The sequence below is a fragment of the Crocodylus siamensis genome, chromosome 3, assembly GCF_052110815.1.
Source record: "Crocodylus siamensis isolate JL-2025a chromosome 3, ASM5211081v1, whole genome shotgun sequence".
Lineage (NCBI taxonomy): Eukaryota > Metazoa > Chordata > Crocodylia > Crocodylidae > Crocodylus > Crocodylus siamensis.
In genome coordinates, this window is record NC_143397.1 from 129,778,523 (window position 1) to 129,793,804 (window position 15,282).

The window sequence follows — 15,282 nt, forward strand, 5'->3', positions numbered from 1 at the left end:
CTTCTGAGTAAAGCAAGGAAAGTGACAGCACAGGCATAGAGAGCTCCTAGAAGATTTATGTAAAACTGCTTTAGGTAAAGAACATGATGGCTAAATTTTAAAAAGAAAGAACAACTCTTTCTGCCCACCCCACCCCACCAGTCCTCATAATCCTTGGTGAAAAGTGAACAGAATTTCAAAGAAGAAGCCACTTGAGCAATGGATTTATCCATTCTTTCTTGGGTTACTGGTAAGTAATTTGGCTGAATGTTTCTGTTCTAGGGCATTAGTTTTGCATTTTTCTTTGTAAAACACTAGAGTAACAAGTAGGAGAGACTATATTGCTATAAAAGCAGATCAATTCTTTTAGTGGAAATTGTTTATAAGGAAAGAAATGATGCAAAGATTCTCTTAACCTAACCTTGATGATGACAGAAAAGCAATAGCTGATATAAGGTACACTCCAAGTAGTGCTGGATAAACTACAGCTATGTTGCTGAATAACCAAAGTGAATCTTTGTATAATACCCAAATAGTTTTGTTCTTTATTCCAATGCTGCTAAGAGCTAGATTCTCATCTGAGGTAAATCATCATAACTCCATTGGCTTTCATGGAGCTATATCAATTTATATCATGATCTGGTCCTGAATGTGTCTATTACACACACAATGCAAAGTAAATAAAAATAAATATAGTAAATGACTCTATCAAGCCATGAAAGAAATACAAGGTGCAAAAATTTTCTGAAGAGTGAATATTTCTTAGGCATTCACCGTTATGGTATCCCAATGATTTGTGCAGTGCGTTTACTCCATTTACATATATAAGATTATTTCTTCCTAAATGCTGGGCATGTGAACTTCACATTGAATCTGTAAATTAAGATAAGTTCTCTATGGCTGATAAATCAGCAATAGTAATAAAGATATTACATGGCAAATCCTATTCTGATTACGCCTATGCTCCCTTTTACCTAATGTGATTGAAAGTTTATTTAAGGAAAATATAGTTGGGCTAAGTAGACCCTTAAAATGGAAAAAATTTAAAAATTCTATGATATTCCACAAGCCAGAATGGAGTCCAGTTCATTGTTCTGCTTTTTCCCATAATAGGTAGTAGTCATATTATTATTGCTCTATGGAGTTCAAATTGCTTCCTGTAGGAAATATCATTATTAGGACTGTGTGAATCTTTGGTCAGTGATTCAATTCAGCGGAGATTTGACCCAATTCAGTGGCCGAATCTCCAAATCCAAACTGAATCAGGAGACCCTTTAATCTCTCTGAATCAAATTGAAACCCTCCAAATAGATTTGGGGAGATTCGTAAAGATTCAATGGTTTGGACATAGACACAGCTAGGTACCAGGCAGCTTGTGAAAGCTAAGATGCTGGGGTGGATGGAGCATCCCACAGGAGCACAGGGGGGTCCCAAGGATGCTCGGCAGCAGACCCAGAAGTGGACCAGAAGCACTTCCAGTCCACTTCCGGGTCTGCCAGAGAGCACGCTGGGGACCTTCCACCCCCATGCCCCCCCACCTCTGGCTTGACAACTGGTGCCTCCTGGGTCTGGAGGAGCACTCAGGTTCCCCCTCTGGCTGATTGCCAAGCTGGGGGAGCACAGGTGGGGGACCACAGCGCACTTGGTGGCAGACCTGGATGTAGACTAAAAGTACTTCCGGTCCAGTTCACTACCAAGCATGTGGCAGGGCCCCCTGCACTCCTATAGGATGTTCCATCCACCACAGCATTGCCGTGTTCACAAGCCATACCTGGTACCTCAAGGTATGTAGGAAAAACATTTAAAGCTGTGTCTATGGCTGAATCACTGATTCTCCAAATCGGCATCAAATCTTTAGTTTTGGATTCAGCTGAATCAATTGGGGACCATGATCCAAATCAACAACTCGAGCCACTGTCCCCAATTTGGGCCAAATCCATATCCAAATCAAATAAGGGCCACTTCACACACCCCTAATCATTATCTTGCCACTATAAACTGGGATATTCTGATTTGCCCAGTGTCACCAGCAAGCTAATGGCAGTGATAATAACAATACTCCAGAGTCCCAGTCCAATGTACTCTCCACTGAGCCCCTAGTAAACTATTACTTTTATGTTTACTCCACACTGGGCACATCTACACATACAATTAATGTGACTGAATTAACTGCTGAATTAACATGACTAAATATCCTGATGTCACCATCTACATATGTGTTTAAGTGCAGTAATTTACTGTTGTGTACAGTGGTGGATTAAGATTTACTGGGGCCTGGACTCCGGTAGGGGGTGCTGCCACTGCCAAGCTCAGAGCAGACCCCTGTGCCCTGCAAGGGAGGCTGGGTGGACCCAGCTAGGTTGGCTGTGGGGTGGTACATGCCTGTCTCTCCTCCCTGCTCTCTGCTCCTGTGCCAACCCCCGCCCACCATGGCCAGAACAGAGTGGAGCTGAGCAGGGAGAGGGTGGATATGGGCTGCCCTCTGTGGGCTCAGGGCTCTCTACCCTGCTGCCTTTGCTCTGGGGGCGACATTTTCCCTGCTAGCCTTCAGCCAGGCATGTGGCTGGCGTGGTACTCCTGGGGCAAAGGCAGCAGAGAAGAATGCCCTGAGTCCACAGCTAGCAGCATGCATCTGCCTTGTGCACTAATCAGGGTGGTACATCCCCCCATGCCTCTCCTCAGGGGTGCATGTAGCAGTGGGGAGCTGCCCCCTCACTCCCACATGCCCCTTGATGCCTGTGGCTCTGTCCCACTCCTGCCCTTAGCCCCAGCCACCCTGGCTGGGCATCACTCCCAGCCCCTTCCCCTGCTCTTGTCCATGCCCCTGCCCCACTCCCTCCCTCACTGTGGGGGCCTTAATCTGCCCCCCACCCCTTCCCCACATACACTTACCTGCAAGAAGCTGCTCTCCATGCTGCCTGGCTGTGTTCCAAGCTACATGCATGCATGCAGCCACACACAGGCACATGGTGCCCCTTGCATCTCACTCCCAGCAGCCCCAAGCAGCCCATTGCAGGCTAAAATGCTGCCTGCCTTCAAAGGGAAACCCACCATTTTCCTCAGAAATGCATGGCCCTGACAGCCCATGTGTTAATCCACTTATGGTTGCATAGGATAGTACCTGTGTCTAAAGGGAGTATCTTATGCCAGAGTAAATTAAGCTACTGTGCACTAACTGCAATGCATGTGTACAGTGACAGTTCACTGTGCATTAAATTAGTCTAATATGTAGTAAAGTGAACATGTACACACTCCCAATAAGTAAGAAAGGCCCTCAATATGAACAGAGAGATGATCTCCTCAGGAAGTTATTTTTGTCAGTCACTTTTTAAAATGCTACTCCATTTAAAATCTTAAAACTGTAAATATCAACAAAGCAACTAAAATAAAATGCTGCATGTGTATGGAGTCTTTAACATGGTCCTAATCACTGAACAAGGATCATTGGGAAGCAAGGCATGCTTCTGCATTTATGTAAGTAGCTGAAAAAGAACAAAGAGAACATTACATAGTTCCTTTAAATAAAGATGCCTGCAGTAACAATGACTTTAGAAATGGCTGGAAAAGCAAAATTCAGAGTATGGGAGAAATGTGGCATACACAGAAGATTTATATTCTTGTGTATCTGCAATGGAAAAGGAAGTTACTAAAACATTGCCAAACTCAAAAACACTAAAGAAAGTATTTGTAAGATAATAGGCTCTCAAACCTGAAATGATAATAAGCTAATAATATATTTATTCAGATCCAAGACAAGAAAGTTTCTTTCCCCAGTCACCATGGAAGGGAGCTCATTTTACATTTGAGTACCAGTCCAGAGTAGGCAACATCTCAGATGAGCTGCTACCTACCCCAGGCCAGAGAGACTCATGTGGCAGGAGAGGGGATGTGCAGCAGGGGTGTAGAGAGGAGACTGCAAGGTGTGGGGTGGGCCAAGTGGGGGAGACCCACAAGGTGCAGTTTGGGAATGGACAGCAGGGGAGACTGTACATCCTGCTCCCCCATCTACCCTCACAACCACTTACCCTGCCCTTCCCTCCACTGTTTATCTCCAGCTCTGCGTCTGGCTCTGACCCAGACCTGCCACTGCTGCTTCCTATCTGGACCAGGCCAAAGCTAAAGCTACCATCACTGCTGAGCTGGAGCCAGAGCCAAAGCCAGAGGGAGAACCACCCAGAAAGTGAGCAGCAGGGGGTACGGATGGCAGGGCAGCAGAAACAGGGTAGGTAAGGGGAGGGGGAATCAGATGGCGGGGGGGCAGGCATAGGCATGAGGTGAAGGGGGCACTGATGGGGAAGTAGCTGGGTGGATAGGCAACAAGGTGGCAGGCACAGGCATGGGAAAACAGGGAGGCAGGTGGCAAGGCAGGCAGGCACTGGGGGGCAAGTGGCAGGGGAACAGGTGGCAGGGGTACCTGACAGGCATGGGCATGAAGAGAGGAGCAAGAGGTGGGGTTCTTGCCCCTTGCCTCTGTTGCTGCAGTGGGGGGGAGGGGTGAATTTAAAATGACCCTCCAATATTACATTCTATACATGGAAAATATAACAGATTATAATTTTCCATGTATACAATCAACTTATATGGGAATTAACTTAAACTCTAAGTCATTTTGGAATTCAGTAAATATGGTAACTATGCCTATGTATTTTTTTTGTTGTTGTTGTTCTCTAGAAGGCACATACTAATTTCTGAGTGCACCCAGCAACATCTCTTTGGCCAAAGTATTGAGTACTTAAGTTTGCCAGGATACCCAATTCCCACACTGGATGAGAACAAACAAGAAATAAAGGAACTTCATAGAAACAAGGAACTTTTAAGACATTCTCATTATATTTTACTGTAGAAATCAAGAGAAAATGGGGCATGTTCTCTGGTTTTGCTCATCCCAACAATGCAGCTGGGTGAACCAAGAAAGACTAAGAAGAAAGCAAGTTATTCCAGTTCCTTGCCCCTCTGCCATTTTTAAATAAATAAGAAGACAATGAAAGAGAAAGGAGTATGATAGATGTAAGTGGGTGAAGGCCCATAAGACAATATGGTTACACATGACAGTATGATGTATAGAACGTCTCAGACATTTTTTTAAGTTCTACCAGCATAAATGTTAACTAAGTTATACAACATATAAAACTGAAAGCTTAGATACCAGAGAAGATTATAAGACAGAACAGTAGACTCATTTTCAAACTCATTTGAGCCCAGAAGAAAAGAAAAATAAAAGAGAAATGTTGCAGAGGAGAAAGCCACTCTAAAACTCCAAGAGAAGTCTAACAGAAGCAAAATGAAAAGCATTTTCATTAAAGCTAATAGTAACAGTGTAATATATAAGGGTCCAGAAAGATAGGCCACAGGAAGTAGTCTCAGTTTTACTGCAAGCAAACCTTGTAGCTGATATATGGAACTGTTTCCACCTTGACACAGAAAACATCCCCAGGGACATTTACTTTACCTAAAGGAAAATTGTAATCTTCCTCCCAACTAAATACATCTCTAACTTCTGAAAGACATTAAGTGCACAAACACCATCTGTGAGCAGTGCAGTCAGTTGCTCCTGGAAATGGCTATGCCACTAAATTAAAGTGACTCTCCCAGCACTAGATAAAGCTCCAAAACAAGCAAATAAGTTAAATTCATGGGAAACCTTGAGGTGGGTAGTACCATAGTCAAAAAGCAGCCTTGTTCTATGCATCCATAAAGAACAGTGCACCTTGAATGGAATTTACCATTATGAAAAGTGCCCAGAAGAAGGCTTGTGAACCACATAGGACATGTAATACATACTGACCGCTGAGTTACATACAGACCTTGTGGTGGCTGTCTGCAGAGTAGTGAATTTCTACCCATATTCAAACACCCAACCAGTGAGACAAAGTGCTCTCTTTGAACCCTGCTTTACTATCCTATCTGAGACTGACACCAATGGACTGAAACAGAGAGTGAATTCCCTAACTGCCTTTGCTGTTTCCCTGGCCTCTTGGTGTCATCTTAATTAAATATTATATACCTGCAGAAATTTCTTATTGGATGCTAAGCTGGATGTGTGGTTCTGTTCCTGTGGAAAGCAACTACATCACCCTACCAATACTAGCATTTTCCATTAAAGGTTTACTGTCATTCTCACATCCTTCTATCTGTTTAATGATGATTTGCAGTATTATAAAGTTATGTAGATTTGGGTTTTCCAAACCCTACAACATCCTGCAGGAATCTTTCTGTCTCCAGTCATATCTTTAACAGGTTCTGTTTCCATATGGGGGGGAAAAAAACCCCACTTACGTTATGTGACCAGGACTAAATAGTAAAAATAGGGATAGTGTGTGGGTGAAAAATACAGCACATAAGCCCTAGTAACTTATAACTGTTCTGTCTGTGCTACATTCCATTTTAGCCTTTTTTATTAATTGTCTTTGCATAGTCAGTAATATTTGAGACAACGCATTTACATTTAAGAAGAGTGAACAAGAATGTTGGTTATTTTCTATTCATTATTCAATATTTGTCATCATTAACTTCCTTTTTCAAACCTTTCAATCATCCAATTGATTCAAAGTTCAAAAATAATCCTCCAAGCTGAAATTCATTCACATAAAAACAGTTCAGGAAGCCAGGATGATTAGTGAGTTCATTTGTAAAACTAAAGATTCACAAATGAAAAAGGGGAATAATGTCATTGAAAAAAATTACTCACTATGAATAATTTAATGCAACTCTAGCTGTATTAACTTTAGGGTGGCCAGTAATTAACCATTTTGGGGAAGTCATCTTCAAATTACCAATGAAGAGGAAACAGTCATATCTGAATCTAAAACTCGCAAAATATATATTTAAAAAGAAAAACTATTTGCTCATAACAAACAATCATATGCAGAATGAAAATGTAACTTAGAACTTAATTTAGATCAAGGAAAGAAGGAAAATCTTTACAATGCATCTGTTTCCTCCAAAAAGACAAAAAAAGAAGAGACTTTCTATGTGCATTTTAAAAAGAGCTATTCATAATATAATACTTCAGGGGACCATTACATTTCAAAACACTATTAAATAGTAATCAAAAAGAGGTATCTTTTTTATCAGCTGTCAATATATGTAAAATGCAGTTAAATTATTGCAAACAGCTATAGGAAGTGTTAAACCAAATCCCGTTTTTTAAAAAACAAAAAGTCTTTTGAAACTCCACTAAAATTGTAGGAAAAATTATCCTTATAATTTAGTAAAACCAAATGCATCACATAATAACAATATTAACTTTTTTTTTTTCAATTCAATACAGTGTTATTATATTTAGGCACCTATTTTAGAATGCAATTTGTGTTGATGGTGCTGGAGAAAATCCAGACATTAAAGAACTAATTTAATTTCATTCTGAGCTATGCTTGATTCAAAAAATATTTCTTTTAAAATGTCCCAGTCCTGCAGAATCTGACTAGAAATCCACCTTGAACTATGTACACTTTGACTAACTCTCTCCCCAAGGCAAAATGATCCCGTATTCAGCAGGGCTTTATTATCCGAGTATTCTAAAGGACTTACATAGAATGTACCTGATATAACTGGACCAGAATGTCAACCATGATAGAAATTATGACCAAGACATGGAGGATACATAATGAGAACCTTATCTATTTTGCAGTGGACTGCTATTGGTAGAGCATACCTTTAGGGGGTTGTTTACAGAAATCAGGTCTCCTGCATTAAAAAAAAATGCATCAGTCCTTGTGCAGTCTTCTCTTTGTTTTCTTACTATATTACATGACATAATAGATAGTAGCTGTATTTAAGGTGTTCGAATACTATTATAATAGACTGTTTGCCTGCCTTTGAAAACAGGCCTTACAAATTTTCTTTCAACATTAAGATGTGGCTGTAGCTACGTCCGCAATATAAAATAGAAATTCTAAAAATTGCCATAATCTATCACCTCTAAAATAAATGTACTGCTTTGGAAAATGAGGATTCCATAATGTTAATCCTTTTTCAACTTGTTTTTTCTTGTTCAACACACAGCACTGAGTTACTCTTTATTTTCTAAATACATAAAAAACTAACAAGATCTGTGGTACACCTGAACTCACACTTCTTCTGAGGCTGTAATGCGTGCATTTCCTGCTTTTTGTTTTTTAATTGTACAACCATAACAGTTGCATTAACAGGTTTTGTTGCTTTTACATAACTTCATCCAAAAGGAAAAATGGTTAATTCACTGTAAGATGCCCTAGTCATCTTTCTTTTCACTAACACAAACTGTTAAGAATTACAGTAAAGACTCCGGTGACAACAAAAAGGAAAAAGGTTTACACTTTTTTTTCTTTTGCTTCTCATAACTTTTACTTGCTAGGTTTAAAGTTTAAAGGCAAAATTTACATAGGCAATTACATGCCTGTGGTTCTGTGCACTTTCTTGCTAGATTTTTGAGGCACTCAGCAAATTCCAGCAGTGGGTGGCGAGACAAAAAAAGAGGAGTACAATCACTTCATGATTTAGACAGCTTTCTGTTTGTGGGTCATGAAACTTACTACTGTATATGTCAGGAGTTGTTAACAGCATTTCATGGAGGTCACCAGTGATTTCAGAGTTCCCATGGTAGAAAAAAGACAGTGCCCTGGATTTTTTTTGCTGCTTCGTTTTGGTTATCCAGTAAAATCTGAGAATGAAATTGTATATCCTTGAGGACATACTTAGATATTGTGAGAGAATGGGGTTAGAATTGTGGAATAAACTGGAGTTATTGAAAAAGTTGAATTCTCATGCTTTTTTTCTGATGAATATGACATTACTTATTTGGCACAATAATTACTAGAAATGTACTTGGATGATAAAGATTAGGCATCATTATGAAATTAGTGGCCACAACCAGAATATATCCAATGACAAGTTCAAGAGTTTCACTTTCAGTATAGTATGAAGAAATTAAGGGACATGATTGCTTTCTGCATTAACAGCAGACATGTGGTCAAGATATTGATTCATGTGGCTAACAAAGGTTAGTCTGTAATAGCCAATATTCCATTTAATACATGTTACATGCCACTTGTCAAATTACTAATGTTCATTCTTCATTCATTAGTCTTATTTCACATTTCTGACACCTTTAAAAACCCTGGTAAAATTTTCCCAGGTCGATGCTGTATTTGGATCCCAACACACTAGGCACATGTACTTTTGAGCTCTCCATGGTCTCAGTAAAAAGTAGCTCTTTTCTTTCTTTCTCTGATACACACCCTAGTAACAAGATCTATTGCCCCTTCATGGATTTGGGATGTCATAGCCCAAGTGTACTAAAGCCCCCCCACTGCTTATTTCCTAGTCACCATACAATAGCTTAAACATACCTTTTCCTACAACTCTACCCTTTGCCATTGTGAGCAAGCTCCATAGCTGATGACAGTTAAAGGAAACAGGGACACAAGCTTGTAAGGGCTAATTCAGAAGAAAGATTACTCTTTACTTTAGCTGGTACAAATAACATACAGATCTAGACAAATAATTAAGGCCCACGTATGTTTCTTCTTCTGTTTTCACAGATTTCACAGACACTTGGGCTAGAAGTAACCTCAGAGGATCATCGAGTCCAGCCCCCTGCGCCAGGGGCAGGAAATCATCAGGGATCATAGGAGCCCAGCAAGATAAACATCCAAGCGTGTCTTGAAGGTGTTTGAAGTGGGTGCTTGAACCACCGCTGGCAGCAGACTATTCCAAACCTTGGGGGCTTGGATAGTAAAGAAGTTGTTCCTTATGTCCAGCCTGAATAAGTCACGGAGCAGTTTATGACCATGTGATCTTGTCATCCCTTGGGGCGCTCTGGTGAATAGTTGTTCCCTCAGATCCTGGTGAACACCACTGATAAACTTATAGGTGGCCACCAGATCACCCCTGAGCCTGCACTTTTCCAGGCTCTTCTTGAGCATTCATGGGTTTGGAGTGAGGGAGCTATAAAGCATCCAGTCTGCACTCTTCTCCTATTTCCTATACATGGTCTCTCCTCCGGAACACAGAGGCACTCTCTCTTCCTCTTCTGAATAACTTTCTAATACATCATCTCCATTTTACAAATAAGGAGACTGAAGCACAACGCAGTCATAGGTATTTCTCAAAGACCTCAGCATAAAACCCAGCAAAAGGGTGAGAACTGGAAAAACTGAGGAAATAGTCACTCTTCTTTTCCTAAGTGCTAGATTCAGTTTGGTTTGAACATAAGCCTTCAGGGCTGAAATGTAGGAAAGATTATTTAAATAGCTGGGAATGCTGGGAAGGAAAAATGTTTCATTTGTTTTGTGATTCATAGACAGACATAAAGACTGAGTCTCTTCAAAATATCTGAGTCTTTTTCCCAGGCAGATAAAATTTTCTAGAGAGTTATTGCTTTGGGAATTGGGATGAAAAGTTGAAACAATACTTTTTGTACACTTCTCTTCAAACTTTTTTTTTTATATGTGAAATTTCATTGAATCAAATTATTTGCCCAGTTTTGGTCTTGATGAACTGGTGTTTTCCATTCAAAATGCACAGTTAGGAATGTACCAGGGAGACATTGTCCCTGTTATGGGAATGTCAAAATGGGCAAAGCACCCATTTTATTGAGAACTTTCTGTTCGACCCATGGAACTGGGAGACATATTGACATCGTGCCCCCAAGACGCTAAATACTGTGGACTTTGGTGAAGTATCCACTAATTGCTGACAGTGGCAAGGTGTTCATTCAGATTGAGATAACAATCTGGTGGTGCACAACCAGAGATTGACAGCAGCCAGGTAGAACCCTTGTATAAAGGACTGTTGGTGGAATCAGAGCTGCCCCAGAAGGGGAAGAGGAGCTGAGAATTAGATGCCAGAGACAGAAAGCAGCTCTGCACGGAGGTGCAGGCAATGAGAGAGAGAGATTCACCAAGAATTTCTTGTTGAAGAGGCAAGTGTCAGGGCATCCGGCCCATTGGAAGACCGATTGCTGATTCAGCCGAACTATTGCAGCTCTGTCCAGATCTGTGGCAAGGACTTTGTTGCTGTGAGTTGAAAAATGGGGCAGGCTTGAAATGCCCATCCAGTAAGTATTCATTGCAGGACTGATAAGTGAACTGCAAACTTGTAGGGAGAGCCAGCTGAGGGACTGACAGCTGGCAGCTAGATGGGTTACATTTCTTGTGAGCAAACATTGCTGATGCTCATTATTAAAACTAAGTAAGCACTACTCTCGTGTGGTGTCTCCCTTTAATTACTCCCATCAAAGTCATGGCAGGTGAGATTGACACCAAGATGAGGGAAGACGAAGCTATAACATCTTATTTTGTGCCCTAGAAGAAGAACATACTCACTAGGAAATTCTCTGAGGTTATACTACTATGTTGGAAAGAGGAAGCAGTACCATAAGATTTCAAAGATGCTCAGTTTGTACAATTATACAAAAACATGGGTGATAGAAGCAACTGTGACAACTATAGAGGTATTTCCCTGTTGAACATTGTCAGAAAAAGTTGTCACACACATCATGCCCCCTAGGCCATAATCTCAAGGTGAAAAAACCTATCCTGAAAGTCAATGCAGTCTTAACTCAGGATGTTCCACAATTGATATGATATTTTTCAGTATAGCGACTGCAAAAGAAGTGTAGAGAAAAATGAATACCACTGTACGTAGCCTTCATCAATCTGATGAAGCCTTTTGATATGTGTCACAGGATGGGGTCCCCAGGGATGGCCTTGATACCCCTAGGACTCCTTGACCATGCCAATCCTGTCCCACGGGCACCCTCTTTCTCGTCTGCCATGCCTTGCTGTCACTGTAATAGATAGGGAAGCTGCCCTTGACTTTGTATTTTTGGACGTGGTCCTGATGGACCTTACTGAACCCTGTGGGTTCTTGGACCCCCTTTGGGTCCTGCTATAAAATGGATACCTCTCAGGACACCCTCAGCCTTATGGGCTAGATGCATGGCTCCAAACTGTCCCTTTACCACACCCCAAGCCTCACAGATGGCATTCACACAATGTCCCTCCAAGGCCTTAATTTAACTTGGCCTTCAGTCATCACTGGGCTCTCCACAGCCCCGTCTCCCTCTCTCTGTGCCCCTTGGTGCTGGGGTCCGCTCACCCCCTTTGTCACCATGCCCCTGGCACTTGGGTCTTCTCATCCCAGATACTGCACCCACACTGGCACTGGGGTCTGCTCACCCCTGGATACTGTGCCCACACTAGCACTGGGGTCTCCACACTGCAGTGGGCCCCCAGTGAGGCCTTAGCCCAATAGCCTTAGCCCAATCTTCTGATATACAAACAGAAATCAAAATACAAGCCCCTGGGCTATAACATAACCCAAGCAGCTCAGGGTGTGCTCTGCCCCTTTAAACAAATCACCCTTCCCCCCAGCACTACATGCCTTGTAGGCCAGGTGTCTGGTAAAGTCCTTTAGTCTTACCAGGAGCAGAACAGGCAGTCACACCTCTTCACTTAGCTTCCTCTAGGAGAGCTCCTTCCCCCTTGGCTGCTAGCAGAGAACTGACCCTCTGGTCCCAGCCCTGGGGTTTGTAGATGCCCCAGACCCTGCCTCTTCCGGTCAGCTGACTGCCTGCAGGTGCAGGCTAATTCCCTCATTGCTGCTGCCATGGTAACTTGCAGCTGGGGGGTTCCTGACTGACTGACTGCTAGGGCTCTCTCCCTAGGCAGTTTCTGCCCTTAAAGGAACAGGCACCTTAGTGCCCTGTGACAATATGGTCAATAGACAGGGCTTTTTTACTTTTCTGAAGAAACTGAGTTGTCCTCTGAAACAGTTGAACATCATTCACTCATTACATCAATGTATGAGAGCAACTGCAGTGCAGGAAAACAAAGAATCAAATGCCTTTGACATCAACAATGGGGTAAAACCAAGGTGTCTTACCTCCCCATGCTTTTTAACATCTACTTTTCATTTCTGCTTCTTCGTGCATTCAAACACAGCAGTGATGGCATTTATCTTTGAACCAGATTAGATAGAAGGTTGCTCAACATTGCAAGTTTTAAGAGCGAAAACCAAGGTGAAAAAGCTGGTTCTGGGAAATTTCTTGTTCGTGGATGACATGGTCCTAGATGCCCACAGTGAAACTTCCCTACAAAATCTCTTGGGTAGATTTTCTGAAACATACAATAGCTTTGGACTGACAATTAACCTCAAGAAGACTGTGATCATGTACTAAAGGGTGGAAGAACCAATACCTGACATCACTTTGGAGGGTAAATCACTTGGTGTCATCACCAAATTTTGTTACTTGGGTTATGCGATCAGCAGGAATCTTGACCTTCAGACTGAACTAACAGAATCAGAAAAGCAGCTAAGAATTTCAAGGTAGTACAGAAATGTTTATGCAATAGCAGCAAACTATTAACTAAGGTGAAGATGTGACTCTATGAGACTTGCAGGCTGTCAGCTCTGCTTTATGGTTCAGAAATGTAAATTACATGTGTTAGGCACCTTAAGAGATTGAATAGCTTTCACATGAGATGCTTGTGTAAGATCCTGAAAATAAAGTGGGAAAACAAAATACCAAACATGAAGTGCTGGAACGTGCAGGATTGTCACACTTAGAAACTACTATCCAGAAGAAGAGGTTGCAATGGTTCGGCCATGTCAGGAGAATGGGAGGAGACCACATACCCAAGAATATTTTGTACAGTGATATTCAAGATGTCTCTAGAAAGCAGTGTTGCCCTCTATGGCAGTACCATGATGTGTTTCAAAATGATATGAAGTCTTTCAGCACCAATGTAGAAAGCCAGGAGAAGAGAGCTGAACCCCCTCCAATCTGGAGGAAAAATCTGGCAGTTGGTGCAGCACAACATGAAACTGCTTTGATCCAGAGGATGGAAGCAAAGTGAGAAAGAAAGCAGGATGCTGTAAACTTAGACTCCAACTCAGGCAACACATGGATCTGTGAAACTTGTAACAAGCTGTGTTGCGCTTGCTTGTCAGCCACAAGTGGATTCATCAGGCACCTGACTAGACCTCTTATGTGTATACCATGATCCAGATTACCTCCTAGTTAGGAAATTCACAAGCAGTTGTAGAATAAGCATTGTTAAATTCTGCCATTTTGTTGGTTTTCAGTAGAAGTTTTTCACCTTGTAAAAGTGCATTCAATGACCTGTTTTGTTTTAATTCCAGCATATAACTTTTCACATAACTAAATGTTAAATGGATGAGAATTTCCTAGAACATGTCTAAGTAAGAGAAAGTGTTCAGTTTAGCTTTTTGGTAGGGAGTAGTGAGTAGTGAAATTGTGATTATGCTAGAAATGAGGAATATAAACTCTAAAGATATCCTTTGTAACAGATTAGAATTCATTTTAATCCTGGCCTAAAGTTAAAAGGAGTTCCAACTTGGTCATGATGCTTAAAGACGGTGTGGGAAGAATCTGGAATTCCAAGCAAATTTCTGGGAAAGAAAGAGGTCTGGAATCCCAGTTTACACAAATTTTCCTACTACTGTACCAGAAGACAAAATCAAGTCTAGGTCAAATGAATAAACTGGCTGTGTGATCATAAATATGTCTCCATCTAGCTCAACTTTTTAAAAGACTTATGGATATTAAACTACACCAAAACCACTGGACATTCTTTATGCCAGCAGAACTTTGCAAAAATTCATCTCTACTATGACAGCATGTAAACTTGGCAGCCCTACTGTAGAGAGGTACTTGTTCATTCTGATTTTTAACTCTATGCTGACTAGATCTGCCATGGGCAAAAACTGTAACAGCTAGTCTATTACAGGGTATGTCTACTATTTAGAGCTAGTTTGGGAAATAGGGCTGTGCGAAATTTCACTGGCTGTTTCAATTTGACATTGTTTCCACCAATTTTGAAACGTTTTGAATTTTGAAGCAGCCAGCAGCCAGGTGGTAGGAAACAGGGGAGAACCAGGGCTGCGCTCCCAGCTGCTCTGCAGCCCTATGTGACTCAGTTGGGAGCACATCCCTGGTTCTCCCCACCTCCTGCGGCCAGGCTATGGGAAGCCGATTGCAGCAGAGGAGAAAGGAACTGAGCCCAGGCTCAGTTCCCCTCCCCAGTGCTGTGATCAGCCTGGGGAAGGGAACTGAGCCCGACTGCTCAGTTCCCCTCCTCAGTCCTACAATCAGGCTGGGGAAAGGAACTCAGCCCAGATGGGCTGAGTTCCCATCCCCAGCGCTATGATCAGGGAATGAGTTACTTTCCGCAGCCCAATCTAGTGCTTGGGATGTAGCACTGGGCAGGGGAATTGAGTGATCAGGCTCAGTACCCCTTCCCCAGCTCCCTGGTCCCAAGCAGCAGAACCCAGCTTCCCTCCTTCATCTGGAAGGCA

General features: G+C 42.0%; 1 protein-coding gene and 1 long non-coding RNA gene across 4 annotated transcripts in view; one reads left to right on the forward strand and one right to left on the reverse strand.

Moving 5' to 3' along the window:
- The window catches only part of LOC149868802 (uncharacterized), a 300,950-nt gene that overhangs the window by 109,537 nt on the left and 176,131 nt on the right, over window positions 1-15,282 (reverse strand).
- On the forward strand, window positions 101-14,836 carry LOC149868803 (uncharacterized). 3 transcript variants are annotated; one of them, XR_016441334.1, is made up of 4 exons: window positions 101-229; window positions 4,035-4,159; window positions 4,823-4,986; window positions 9,501-14,836. It is a non-coding gene; the product is annotated as an uncharacterized LOC149868803 (long non-coding RNA). The 3 variants fall into 3 exon arrangements; XR_016441333.1 differs by lacking the exon at window positions 4,823-4,986 and having other exon boundaries at window positions 4,035-4,201; XR_016441335.1 differs by lacking the exon at window positions 4,823-4,986.